The sequence below is a fragment of the Uloborus diversus genome, chromosome 10 (assembly GCF_026930045.1).
Source record: "Uloborus diversus isolate 005 chromosome 10, Udiv.v.3.1, whole genome shotgun sequence".
NCBI classification, from domain to species: Eukaryota; Metazoa; Arthropoda; class Arachnida; order Araneae; family Uloboridae; genus Uloborus; species Uloborus diversus.
The window spans coordinates 54,801,956-54,816,973 of NC_072740.1; the positions used below are offsets into that span (position 1 = coordinate 54,801,956).

At 31.5% G+C, this 15,018-nt stretch overlaps 1 long non-coding RNA gene across 1 annotated transcript in view; it reads right to left on the reverse strand.

Moving 5' to 3' along the window:
- Positions 1-520: 520 nt before the first annotated feature.
- Positions 521-15,018, reverse strand: part of LOC129231855 (uncharacterized) — a 122,878-nt gene continuing 108,380 nt past the window's right edge. Inside the window, exon 3 of the long non-coding RNA XR_008581309.1 lies at positions 521-1,227. This is a non-coding gene — a long non-coding RNA (uncharacterized LOC129231855). The remainder of the gene's footprint in view (positions 1,228-15,018) is intronic.

Below are 15,018 nucleotides of genomic sequence, written 5' to 3' on the forward strand. Positions count from 1 at the left end.
GTTAACGCAAAGAAATACTGATGTTTACTTACCTGTAAGATATCAAGTTCCTTTTATATAGCTTTTTTACTACGATTTACAGTGACTGAACTTATCAAACGAAAACAGTTAAAGGTTTGATAACACAAACGCTATCAAACTAAAATATAGTAGATATTATTTGTGTTTAAATAGACTCAATATTGACTTTAAAATGTAGAGTTTACAGTTATATTTTTTATGATTTTTTGGAAGCTACGTTTATTAAAAATATTAAAGAAAAATTAATTTTTTTTAAAGATTCAAGTAAACTTGATTTTGGGAGAAGAATACAGGTTTCTCAATTGATTTTTTTTTTCGACTTTGCATGAAAATTCGTAATGTAATTACATTATGAATTTTCATACATATTGATATTATGATTACGATGACAAACATATTGTGCAATAATAAAATAAAAAGTAATAAGATTTAGCTTTGTTGTTAAATAAAAGAAAGCTCTTTTGTTAAAAAAAATGCATATTAATATTTCCTGTAAAAATTGAACTATTAAGTACGACTATAAAAAAAAAATCGTAAGTTTTTTTTTTAATTTTTTTTTCATTTAAGATGTAAGGAAAAAACGTCATTTTCGAATGTTTATAAAGAAAGAAATGTATTTGGAATCGACACAATTTTTGTCAGTGGAAGTAACGTCGCAAACTGCTTGTTTTTTAACATTTAAGAATTATTAAGCTAATTATTCCTGTTGTATGATAACCTCCGAAAACTTTTAAAAGAGAAATATGAGATTAAATATTTCAACTGTCTAACTTCATTGCAGTCGAAGTCTAATTACTATAATGCGAAAGCGTATTGCGTGTCTATTAAGAAAAATCCCTCTATAGTTTTTCTTTAAATAGAACAAGAGATTTTTTTTTTTTTTTTCGTTTAGATTTTCCATCACAGTCGAAATAAATATGCTGTAAAATATTTATTCAGAAAATTTGATAACCATATGCTATTGGCGTTTTTTTTTTTTTTTTTTTCCAAATTATTTACTATGTTTTCAGTTTTTTGAATTAAATTACTGATACTTTGATATTAACCAGTATATGTTAGGATAATAAAATATTTATTGCAAACATACTAACCAGTAAACATCAAAATGCTTAGCTTTTAAAACACCTCGAACATCCTTCAGCTTGTGCCAGCATGATTTTATCAAATCAGATTCTCTAACACCTTCAGGATAACAACCCTTTGTTACTGAAAAAAAAAAAAAACAATCCATGTATTACTGAAAACAAGAAGTTTGTCTAAAGCACCTATAAAGAGAAGAAACTAAAGAGGTTATTGACAGTATGTTTTTTGGTTGTCTTAAATAATTTCTGATTCATCAAGCAGCGGAGAATAATGCTACTTGCAGTGTGGGAAAACTAGTTTCAAGTGTTGTTTGTCAACGAAGTTTTACTGCCTATTGAAAATTTCAGGTATCAATTTAAGCCAAAGTTTAAAAAGCTGATAAAGTTATTGAACTCTAAAACGTGTGTGTAATTGAAGGATCCTTTTTGCAAAAATTTCTCCCGCATAACTTCAACACGCAGGAAAACAAAATTTTATAGCCAGCCAAAATAGTAAGCGGTATTGAAAAATAAGGCTCAAATGTTGTTAGAGAAGGCCGACTAAGAGAATATTTCTCATTAATATCAAGCGACGTCTGTATGCTAGCAGGTTTATTTTATTGTTGGACATAATGACGCATTCAACGGTAAAGGGAACTACAGGAAGGTCCAATGATCTTGGAACTCTTTGCCTATAGGTACTAAAATATTCACTATTCAGCAGTGGAACAATAGACCACTGTCACTGGGGTAATTTATCTACCAACTGCAGTCGGTGCCAATTGTCCCGTCACGAAATACTTTTTCTCGAATGCAGCAACTTTTTACGACTACCTCCAGATTTTGAGCTCCAGTAAAATAGTGATTTACGGGTTATAGGAACCGGGTCCATTTTAAAATATTCTCTGAAGTAAATAATTTTGTTTGTCTATCGGCCGATTTTTTTTTTTTTTTTTAAAGCAACAATCATTGTTTCTGTATTTCGGCCTGAAATGGTACGCGCAGGCAATGAGTGCTAAGAGATATCATACAAATTTTATCGCCAGTTGACGTGTCTGTTTAAATTTTCACGTCAGGTAAGCAGTTACTTATGTTTTAACCCTATCGTGTAAAGATGCTACGTCCGCAAACCAGAGTCTAGACAGAGTTGTTATCCCATTCTAAATATTGATCAGAATGCCTTTTCCTACATTGCCGTCACAATGGAGCATAAATTAGTTTCAGCGGAGAGATCAATAAAAGGGATGAAAAGCGGGTGAAATTTTTCATCTATTTTAATTCTTTGTTGAAATTCTTGGAAATACTTATTTTACGTGTGTTCAAGACAACATAAATTCTCAAACACAAAAGAAAACTACAAGTCACTTAAAGCATATTTTGCAGCAGGAAAAAACTTAGGTGACTGCAATTTAAATTCGTAAAAATTTTTAGTTTATTTTTTTTAATTCATAAAAATATTATAGCATTATTTCATTCTTGGAACGTGTAATTGCCAAAAGCACTAAAAACAATAAATTTGGTGTTCTAGATAAACCAAAACCCAGTGGCAGGCCAAGGCCTACTGTACCCATCTCAGTCTTCGGTCTTCAAAATACACACTTTAAATAAGAAAACATTTCAAGCAGTTGAGTAAAAAAAGCTAACCTATGTTTCTTTTTCCCAGCAGAAAGTAAGTAGATACATTAGTTAATGAAACACTTCTCTTTCAGACATGGTATCAACATGTGAAGTAGTCTAACTTTACTTATTTATGAAATAAAATAGAAAATTACAGGGTAAGCTCGGGAAAAACCCTTGGCAAAGCTCTCTTTGTAAAATAGTACTGAGCTACTGGATAAATCGACTTTTAAGGGAGATATAAATGTATTAACTGCAAATGATATTTGATTTCCTCATAAAATTTGTCCTGCAAAATATTCAATTTATGCTAAAATAATATTTAGAACTAAATTAGGTATGTATAATCATACTGCTTAAAAAAGTCAAACTCAAATGGAGACATTATACGCAATCATTGCTCTAAAATGTTAAGATTAAATATTAGCTAAAATTATGTTCCGTAATATTAACTTTTTATGTAAAGGGTATAATACATACATAATACATAGTAAGAAAACTAAGAGATTAAATGCTATTTATTCATTGTGCTTTCCGTAATCTTTATTACGGAAAGTATAGTTTGTACTCTGACACTTTTGTTTCGAAAAACGAGTTTAAATTCCTGAACTTGAGTCTTTTTAATGACCAAAGATTGGCACAATTTCAATTTAATTCATAAATGAAACTAAACGTACTTTATTAAAAAAAATAAGTAACATTTATAAGAAGCTAGAGATCACTTGAAATGCTCTTTTATTTTATATGGTATGAAGTATCTAAAATATAGATCAGAAAAGTTAGCATTACTTATGATTAGAATGAGAAAATGTTTAACTTGGATTCAATGAACAAACTATTCTGGTAAAAATTTGGGCTATGTTTTTTCAAAAACAAAAGGGTGAAAAATCAGCAAAAACATTTGTATACTCGACTGTATATTCTGCTACATTCTATTAGAAGAAAAACAAATTGAAGAGATTTTATGTTGATCCAAAACAGTAACTTGTCAAGTTATAATGTATCACTATTCAATTCATTCACAACAATTTAAAAACTGTGATGTGGTGCCTACGCCTTTGAGTTAACAAAAAAAAGAAATAAGTGATAATTTATTTTCACTTGATTATGCTTATTAGTTTTCTCTTATTTTATGTTTTTATATTTCAATATCGATTCTCGGTTTTAAAAAAATCTTCCAAACACAACCACAATTCTAAAGTATTAATTTCTTTTTTCAAACTTCGAAAAGATTTACTGTGCTAAAAGTTTATTCAGCTTTTGACTTTCTGACGAACAAAAGATGAAAAAAGGGCAGAAAAGTTAAAGAAAAGTCAGCTTTAGAATTCTGTACATTTTTACGAAACTTAGTCAGTTCAGACATCAAGTACACTACATACGCCAACCAAAACATTTATAGATAGTAAATCTATAGATCTCAAATGAAAAAGAAGTTCGTAATAAAATGATAATCGCTAAAGGGGGGAAATGGTAAAAGGGAACAGAAGTTGCCAGAGGAAAAAAAAAAAAATACTGACGGTAGAAAAGTGGAATGAGAAAAAAATTATCTACCATAACTCAAAACTGTGCGAATGCCTGTTTTGAGGTGCCCGTAAAGTGGTCGATGTTAAAGCTACCGCTGAAGCGTGACTCAACAGTGTTAGGTCACAGTCAAGGTCAACGTGACCAGAAGGGCGTGAAGCTCGCGCCCCTCTCGTTTTCTCTAACTTGATTCTTCGATCTCTCTCGAGATGATCCCTCCCCCGCTTCCCTCCCATTAAGTACCCGAAGGAAACAATTGCTCATGTCTGATGCACTGATTTCACTCCGGACGAACGTAATGCGGGAAACTGCAAAATGGTGCAATTCCATGCACCAGCACAGCCTCGTGCACCGCTTTCCACGTATCAGTCTGAGCATTAAGGTAGTAAGAATGATACACTATGCAAGGTAAGAAAGATACTGAACTCCAGATTTCATTGAATTAATGCTTTTAGTTAAGCCTGAGCATAATCTTTGGAAGAAGTACAGGAACGCTAGAGTCCATCTTATTTTTGAAAGCAAATAGGCTGAATATCGTCCAAAATGTAAAAATTTACCATGATTTAAGCATTAACGTGAAAATTTGATTGTAACGAAATAAAACAGTCAATGTTTAGACAAAATTACATGAATCAACAATCATGCTTATGGGGATCAGTATAATATTTTGCCTATCATATTCCTTGGACTAAATTTATAAGCATTCTAATAACTATCACATTGTTTACCGTTCTTTTTTTTTTCTCTTTTATAGGGAGTGATGTGTGTGGCCGGCGAGATTTTCGAATTTTTATATAATCCTTAAAATATAAACATAAGCAACTTTGTTACAAATTGAGAGTTTCTCAATAACATATTTACCGTTAGAACTACAAATGTAATAAAAATAAACAATAAATTAACGATAACCACAATTTGAATATAAAATACCTCGTCTATTGTATTCTGTTAATAAATAACGTCATATGAAATTCTCCGTCTAAATAACGTACGGTTATCAAAAGACGTCAGATGACGTTCCTGGTCATCAGTCTGCTACCATGACGCCTTTTAGCATGAAACATAAATGTTCGGATTCATTACATTTACTAACTTTTCTTATCCTGCAGTCGGAGCTGGGATTTAAACCTAAATGTAACCAACGTGCGTTTAATGAGCAAACGTACAGTTAATCTGTAAGAATTTATTGCATTAGTATCCATGTGCAACATTTTGCTCAAGTATTTTGTTGTAAAAGAAAACATTTTCCCAAAACACTGGTGGCAATATCAACTCTGAGTTTCTTTGTTGTTTCAATCTGGAGGCAATTTTTATTTCTTCAAGCTCAAAAGAAAAGATTTTAAGAGCGTGTTGTCTGAGAAGGTTTCCAGAAAGCAGACAAGCGTATCTTCTTTACGGTAGAATAGTTTCCTATGTAAAAACATATTCGATAGCAAAATTAAACACATATATATACACCAACTTCTGACGTACAAAAAACTACAAGGTTTGGTATTGAGATCGATTGCTTTTCTGTTTTCTCTTTATTTTTCTCTTGCTTGAAACTATCATTAAGGGAATTGACTCTTTGCTTCATCAATTTACAGATAAAACTCGTTGCAATACCATAAACACAGTTAATTCAACTAGTTTCGATGTTTAGATAAAAAAAAATTAAGCGTCCAGTAATGCTCCGTACATTTAATTTCTCTTATTTATCTAAGAAAACAGTAATATGTTAGGGAAATAGATTAAACATTTATTTTGTAAGCTGACCTTGATTTTTCTTACATTGTTGCATCTGATATAAGTGTTGGGTGAATAACCTGTGCGCTCTGGTTCACTTATTTTCGCTTGAAAATTTTCCCCTGTTACAGTAAAACCTGTCTACAACGATAATGTTGGGACCTGAAATAATATTGTTATCGACAGGTTATCGTTATAGACAGTTTAATTATTCATGCTGATATTTTTCCGGAACCAAGGGAAATATTGTTATAGACTGGTTTATTGTTATAGACAGTATTGTTATATACAGGTTTATTGTTATAGACAGAATTGTTATATACAGATTTATTGTTATAGACAGTATTTTTATGTACAGGTTTCCCTGTATAGGACAAACAGAGCATCCTTTAACAGACAACTTTACCTATTAGGAAGAAAAAAACAAAACCTCATGTATATCCCCTTACTTTATTTCACAATTGTATTTATTTACTGACAACAACAATCATTAGTTAAAACTATAAAATTTCTCATTTTAGCTGGCTTTTGCAGTAACTCACTTTGCTTTTTTATTGTAATCTAGAACACTATTGCCAAAAATTTAAATGGACTTAGAATTCCGAATAGTACAAAATAGCTTTCGACTTCATCACGAAATGTTTAAAAACAGCTTATTATAAATTAAATTAAGAATATTTATGTACTTCAGACAGTGGCGTCACTACGGAGGGGCGGGGCGGTCCTCCCTTGTCGTCACTCGCCTGGAAGTTGACACCCGAAGTGGAATTGCAAATTTTTGAAAAGTATAAAACCAAAATGCATTTTTAAGACCACAAATTTGAAAATTTTCAGGGAGGGGGGGGGGTGACACCACAAATTACCGCCCCGGGTGTCGCCCATGCTAGGTACGCAACAGCTTCAGAAAACAAATAGACTGATCGTTTTAGCAAAGAGATTAGTTCTCTAACCATCAGTCCATCAATCTCTTATTGCATTTTTGTGAAAAAGGTTTTAAGGATATTTACAGCAAAACACTGCAATGGAGTCATAAAAATAAAGTGATTGAAAAACGTATCGGTGGCTGAGTGAAGAAAACTGAAATGGCACAGTTTTATGGAAAATATTTTAAACCATTTTGCTCTAAAAAAAGAAAGAAAAAATTGGAAATTTAATTTTTTATTTAAAATAAAAAAAAAGGAAATATCTCACCAAAAACTAAACTGATATTTAAATGGAATAAATAAAGGTAAACCTTTCGAACAAAGAGGTGGAGATACAAGGGAAAACAAATTTGTACAAAGTTCATGTGGAGAAAACTGACCACCGAATTGTTGTATTAAAACTTGAGACAAATCAAAATAAAATTTTAGACGGCATAAATAGATGCTTGCATACATACATATTATATGCAATTTATTAAATTGTTAAACGTGTAAATAAAACTCTCATTATTGTGTTACATAATTTCTATCGAATGAATAAAGTTACTAAAAAAAAACTACAGATAAACTACTCATAAATAAACTAAAAATTCGTCATGAATGTATTGATTTAAGTCATTTTGCCAAACAATGATGAACCAATATGCTAATTAATAATCATCATCTTGACTTTTCATTCAACATTTTTTTTTTTTTGATGAGTGAATGTCTACCGTGTGATATATGCTAAGAACATTGATACATTTAGGGAGATGTTTGAGAGGGATGAAAATGCTGATGAAAATGCTGATGATGAAAAACTTACCTTCTTAACTCAGTAATCCACGGCTAAAGGATCAAAATGTTTACCTATTTGCTCGAGTTATCCGAGTTCGAGTAATTCGTTAAACAAAGTTAAATGATCCAAAAAATAGCTTTTTTCTTCTTTTCTTTTTCTTTATTTTTTCCTCTCTTTTTTCTTTCTTTGAAATTTCTCTAAAAATCAACAGCCGGTACTTTTCATCATTATGCAGCTTTTCTGCTGAATTAATTCTTGAGGAACTAATCATAACTGAATCATCACAGCAATTGTTTAAGTACTTAAATTGTTTTCATCAAAAAGTTTATCAAAATCGTTAAAAACTCAAAGATTATATTCCGATTTATTCTCATTTTGTGAAATGTTCGTTTTGAATTAACATAGCTCTACTGCATAACCTTTATTGCCCTGCAGTGGTGAAAGAAAAAAAAATCCCGTAAAGAGTAAAAACTATCAGTAAAATTTATTAGTTGAGAAGCAAAAGTAAATAGTGGACGAATGTGTAAAAGAAAAGGTCACAGCTATTTGTCTTTCAATGGGATCGATGATGTGTGCAGGATATATATGGATGTCCATAAAAGCCAATGAGATTTTTCGGAAAAAGTACTATTCTGGCAGCAATCGGTAATTTTCGTGCCAATTCATCCATCAAAAGATAATCAAGCAAAGCCCTGAGAACCATTTTTTTTATCACTTTGAATGTAACGTTGTGAGAACGTTTAGGTGGTAAAAAAGTAAAATGTGCTTCCAAAGAGGAAGCACAAGGGAGGAGATATGAAAGTCATTTCGCTAACTACCACGAACTTGGTGATCGCAGGACAACGACACTTCGCGCGCAGTCTATGAGTAAATGCTTGGAATTATTTCAGTTCTCTAAAAGGTTGCCAATATTTCTAACACTCGGGGAAAAATCCTCACATCGAAAAATCTTTTTTGAAGGGCACCTATTTTGTGATGAGTGATTAGAAAACAACTTTTTTGATTTTTTCGCACAATTGTTTACTAAATACTTCATTATTATTTCTTGAGATGTTTGTACTTTTTGCGACAATTCAGCTGTCATCTCTTTTTTAAATGAATGACTTATTCAAAAGCATTTTTAATCGTTTTTCTTACCTTTCAAATAACCTGCATTTAACCATTATCATTAAATTATTTTTACCATAAATTTATTACGATTTTTAATGACAGACAAAAACCGAGTCAATCTTTCATGAGTTACAAAATTTAGTCTTTTTAACATTGCAAAATTAATTATTTAGTTTCTTCTTTTTCTTTTGATGTAAAATCTCACAAGAATCTTATGAAAGTATACAATTTTAATTTAGACTTTCAGCTATGACTAGATTAAAATCTCTAGATTATTCAACGTCAATTCATGGTTAGTTTCACATCACCAGCACTTATTCAAAATACTGCAGTGAAAATTATATTCACGAAAACCTCACTAAATTTCTACTTGTCATAAATGAAGGGCTACGGGGAAGAATGGTCAAAGTCCACTTTTCTAAAAAAAACTCTGGTTAACCTATGGGAACACGTAGATTATTACAGACAGTATTCAAGAGAAATATTATTCAGACAAGAATCATCATAGTGAGTTTTAACAGGGAAGAATGAGTCTAGCTCGGAAATGATTCGAGATTTCAAGCTCAAAAACGTTATGAGGGAAATTTGAGCATGGTGGACTATGATCATTCTTTCCCGTGGCCCTTCAAATAATATCGACTACCCAATTTTTTCTCTTAAAATACTCTTTGTGCTAAAAAGTATTTATCAAAAATCTTCACAAACTAATACTGTTAAATTTCTACTAATCACAGTGAGGACTGCTGCTAGGTCGCTCTCCTTAGCCAAGCGATGGGTGTGGTTTCTTTTTCAATCGATCAGAATGAGTCCAATTCACGAAGCCAATGCTTATGAAGTGGCTTATAAATATTTGATGATACAACGGGGCTCTCTTTTCTTGTACGTCAGCAGCTTATGTTGACTACATTTCCTGAGTTTTGCGTGCTGTATACGTGCTGTTTATTTTCGCATATATGTATTGACTCCAAGAAAGGTTTGGCTCTTTTTAAACAATTTTAACCTTAATTGTTTAAATTTACCTACTAATGCCAAGCATTTGTGACTCTGTATTAATAAGATCGGTGCGGTTTAAAAATACAATAAAATTTGTTACCTGTATTGTTTGAAACTTGTGCAACGGGAAATGTTAAAAATTATGAAAGATGAAACCTTTCAAATTGCGATGTATTGGGTTCTTCACAATTGCTTTCCAATACCATTGATTTTTGCCTGATTATTTCATAGCAGTTGAAAAATATAGTTTCAGTACTATTATCTTAAATTTTTACTCAACAAGACTGTGCTATATTACAATACGTTACAATCCAGGGTCCCTCGTCCCGAATACAAATGTGGTTTACCGATTGGGTGGGGCACTGCAGACAGTTCATCCTTAACTTCAATTAATGAAGCATTTGTTACTGAGGGTGAGTATTTAGAAAAATTTAAGTGGAAATTTATTCTTTTTTTCTTTCTTTTTTTTTTTATAACTTTTTAACCAGTACGACATATAGTCGCCAAAAAGACGAATAGGCGTATCTCAGAAAAATCGAAAAATGAGTTATGACCACCACAGAAATGTCCAAAGTCGATTTTATAATATGACCCCAGTTGGCGTATCGCTACAATAAATAGTAAAAAAGTTAGTCTCTCACACTGGTGGCGGTTCTCAAGCAATACAGTAAATTGGAAATCTTTAAATCGGTTTTCTGCAAAATGTTTAAAAGTGAGATACGCTCCCCCCCCCCCCCCCCCCATTTTTCTCTTTAGTGACGATATATTTAAAGTGGTAAATTTTATTTCGTATAGTCCAAGAGTTAGAAACAAATTGTGAAGTTCAGTGAAAGCATAAGTACTCTGTTAACTTATGTACTGTATTCAAGATTCTATAACTCATTTAAAATACCGTAAAATGAACTCTGAGGTCTTTTCATTTCCAATTTAATTTTCAGATAGTTCTGCTGCGAAAACCGTGCCATGTTTTCTTCTCTGCAACATTTCTGATTTCATCCAAAGAAATTATCAAGCTTTTGTCTTTTTCTCATGTGCACATATTTTCTTGGTGCTTTAAAGAAAACATTTAGAAAAAATTAAGTACTTTGATGCTTTTTCCATGATGATTTTTTCGTCATGAAGTATAACAAGTATTCAAACGATATATTTAAATTGGAAAAAGCTATGCGACCATAAAATATCACGCACACATTTTTGAATAATTTTCTGCCCCAAATATGAAAGGACTCAAGTAATTTATAGATGATCATAGTGTATTAAAAATTATTTTAAAACAAAATTACCGAACATATCTTTGTAAAATTCTGACTAAGCAAAAAGATTAAAATTATTTTCAGCTCGGTCCTTTTATTAGAAGATCGTTTGGAAAATATTTCTTTCTTTTTGTGTCAGAGTACGTAAAATTACAAAATCATGTGTAAATGCATTTACCGAATATAAGTATGATATAAAGGCGACAGGGAGCTAAATTTCTTAAAAGCTTTTACTTCAATAAGTTTTGATATTTCTTCTTTATTGTTAGAAAATCATTCCTTAAGGGAAAAAAAATAAGTTAAACATTTCGATCATGTATAAGTTTTAGTTTTATAAAACATGTAGTGTAGATAAGACACTACATCTAAAAACCCAACGTAAATGCTTGAAAGTAAAGCTGTAAATTATTACTTGTTATAGATGAAATAATTTTCGCTCATATTACGAAAATGTACTGAAAATAAATAATACAATATCTTTCTAGCATTCAGCATTTTGACAATATTAGTTTTTTCAACCAAATTATTTTTTTTTATGCAAAAAGTTAGTTTAGATAAACAATTTGTATAGCTACAATTTAAAAGCGCCAAAATAATAATAATAATTTCTTTACTAAAATGACAATAATAGTGATAATAATAGTAATCCCTTTACAAAATTGACAGTAATAGTAATAATAATAATAATTAAGAAAAATGACAGCAACAACTTCGAAAAACGACTGTCATAATAATAGCATTTATCGACATTCATAAGATATATTGCAGTGCATGGATTCATGTAGCACTGGTGAAAAAAGTTAAAAGGTTATTTTTAAAGAGATTTAACAATGGTGTTTGTTCTACCTCAAATTATTATTAAGCTGCAAACTATAAATTTAGGAAACAATTGCAGTCTCACATTTCCTTCCCTTCCACCAAATGAAATTATCTTTGAAAACGTTACTGGGGAATTTTTCTCTTTCATAACTTCAGGTTGAAGTTTGCCTTTTGTGTTTCTTAGCGCTCAATAGTCTCGCCATTGGATGGATTCGGTTTGAAAACCCCCATTAGTAGACTAAAAAGCATCATAAAGAAAATATCCTTTGAACAGCTTTAATACTGCTGACGAGAGAAAGCTTTGCTCAATTTACTGAAGTGTGGCGTTGAGAGGGAAGGTTCAAAAATTTCGTTTAGTCAGAGTATGGAGATCTGTGATGTTTCGGTTCTATATCTTTTATACGATACGTGATGTGATAAAAGGGTTAATTTTGAAACAATATTACAATCACTATCTGTTTTCTCTTCTGATATACACAGCATGCTGTTAGTTATTAATTTTCAGTACACTGTATTTTCTTCCTCAGTAACTTATGCGTAATTTTTAAGCACCAAATCAATGTAAAAAGCAGCCGAATTTTCAGTTCAACATTGAAAACGGGGATTGTTTTAAAAAAAGAATTTTGTGTCGTAAGAAAAAGCACAATGTAAAAAATATCCTTTGAACAGTTTTGATATTGCTGAGGAGAGGAAGCTTTGCTCAATTTACTGAAATGTGGCATTGAGAGGGAAGGTTCAGAAATCTCTTTCAGTGAGAGAATAGAGTGCGGTAATGTTTCTAGTCAATACCTTCTTTTATACAATACACGCCGTGGTAAAAGGGTTGGTTTTAAACTGTTTACATCCAATAATTTTTTATCTTCTGTTATTAATAGCAAGCTGTTAATATAAGTTAAAATGCAGTATACTGTTCTTATTTCATTTGTAATTTGTTTCTCATATTAAAGCAGTAAGAAAATATACAAAACAGCCCAATTTTTCAAGTTAACATTGAAAACAGGGATTATTTCTGAAATAAATTACGTGGAGACACTAAAGACACCCTTGCTTCTTAAAGTCATTGTTTCAGAGAGTTATTTCATTGTTGTTAATATTTTTTTATGAAATTCAAAATAGTTGCTCGTGCAATGAATAAAACACCTTATTGAATATATAGATAATAACTCCATTATTTAACTCTAGATGATTTATATGCTGGTTAAATAGTAAATATTGGACCCTCAATAAAGCAGAGAAAAAAAAGTTGCTCATTTTTGAAAGAAAATTCTTTGAACCTATTCAAGAGAACAATGAGTGGAGAATTCTTTACAGCCATGAAATTTACAGAAAATATGGCAATTTTGAAGGACTTATATTGTTAGTTATAAAAACATCCCACGTATCAGGTGGCTAGGCTATCTGTATAGATACACCTACACTTTCCTACCAAAAAAATGACTTTTTTTCGAAAATTGAAGTGACTAGACGCAGAAGACGACCACCGACACGATGGTTCAACGATGTTGAAAAATACTTTAAACTAATAGGAGTCAACCGAAGAAGGGCCATCGTGACCAATAGGGTCAACTGAAGGAGGTTCAACAAGTCAGCCTTGGTCTGCAAAAGGCTCTTTTGCTTTTGAAGAAGAAATAGTAAAGTAATGGCTTTAACTTATTACAGTGTAGAAGCACTACACTATCTAAATAACAATTGTATTTCTTTATCTAATTTAATTTGATGGATACAATTCTATAGAATTTCCAGGATTCAAACTCATTAAAAACAGCTTAAATCAGATCAAAAACTGAGCTTCAGATCAAAAACTTAACAGATAATTTGAATTTTCGATGGGTTTGATGAGAGTTTGTACAATCTTTATAGTGCACACGTGCAATGGAAATTCTATAACCAAAACTCAATAATAGGATTTTATTATAAAAGAATTTCCCCATAACTACGCTTTCGATGCCGTATCCGATATGTAATCCCTCTCACTTGATAGATTTTCCCCCAAATCCAGCTCTATAGATTCTGATGAACTAAGATGAGGTAACTATCTGCAAGGGAACGCAGTTCTGTTGCAGGCAACCATTACAATATACCAGCTTACAATCATTCTCAACGAAGCTCGAGCGTGACGGAAGACGTTGACCTGCTGGTTGAACATTAGCCTTGAGTCTCCATGGTGACATATCACACCTTTGGTATCCACTAAATATTGAACTAAATGCGCAAAATCGTCCCCGTTCAGTTAGAAAGATTTTGGTTTTGCGTGGGAATGTAAAGAAGAGTTTTTGTAGAGCAAAAAAGACATTTGTTTGAAAAAAAAAAAAAACAAATTTTAAAATCTTTTTTTTTTTTAATTTGATCAATCATTTAAGCATTACTGATTTTTTTTTTTTTTTCAGAAACATATTTGTATCTAAGTTGCATATACATGGTCGATATATTGTCGAAAAGAAGTGCTTCGTTCATATAAAACTTAGTTATTGCAACGGGCAGATATTGCGAAGTTAAAATAAAATTTCATACTTTAATGCCGGAAAACGTGAAATGAACAACTGCTACAACTTCTAACCGTTCTACCCATACTAAACAGTTTCTATCGAATGGTCATCTGGTTGGCAAAAAAATTACTTGTAAATTAATGAAATTTTGAATATTTAATTTTTATCAGATCAAAAACTGTTGAAGACAGTAGAAGAGACTTAAAATTTCCAAAATGATTAAATTTGCACTATGAATTAAGGATTAAAAGATACCTGCAGAAATAGATCATTCCTTGAACTGCAGAAAGACACAGGATCACCTGCAAAATTTACGGATCTTTCTGCCAGCACACACAGCAGCTGTAATACAACTTCACCATCTTTAAGTCACAGTTAGTTGTTTTGACGGAACATAGCTTATAAGCTTCAGTAGTCTCCAGGAAAAGAAGATCGTTCGTTGGACACGCTTGCGATTTTGGTGACCTTCAAGTATGCCTTAAGTTTCACGGCCATAAGGTTAAGCAAGCTCTGTTCAGTAAATATGTCCTCTGTCCATAAAGATCGGTTCACTTGTTCTGAAAAACTGCAGCTTTGCTTGACCAATTTCAGTGAAATATTTTTAGTAGTTTAAGCAAAATATTTTTATAGCGATCATAAAAAGGACTAGAAAGCTATTTTTGCCAACATCATGGTTTAAAGAGCTCCAAAAAGCATATCGTTCTCGTTGAA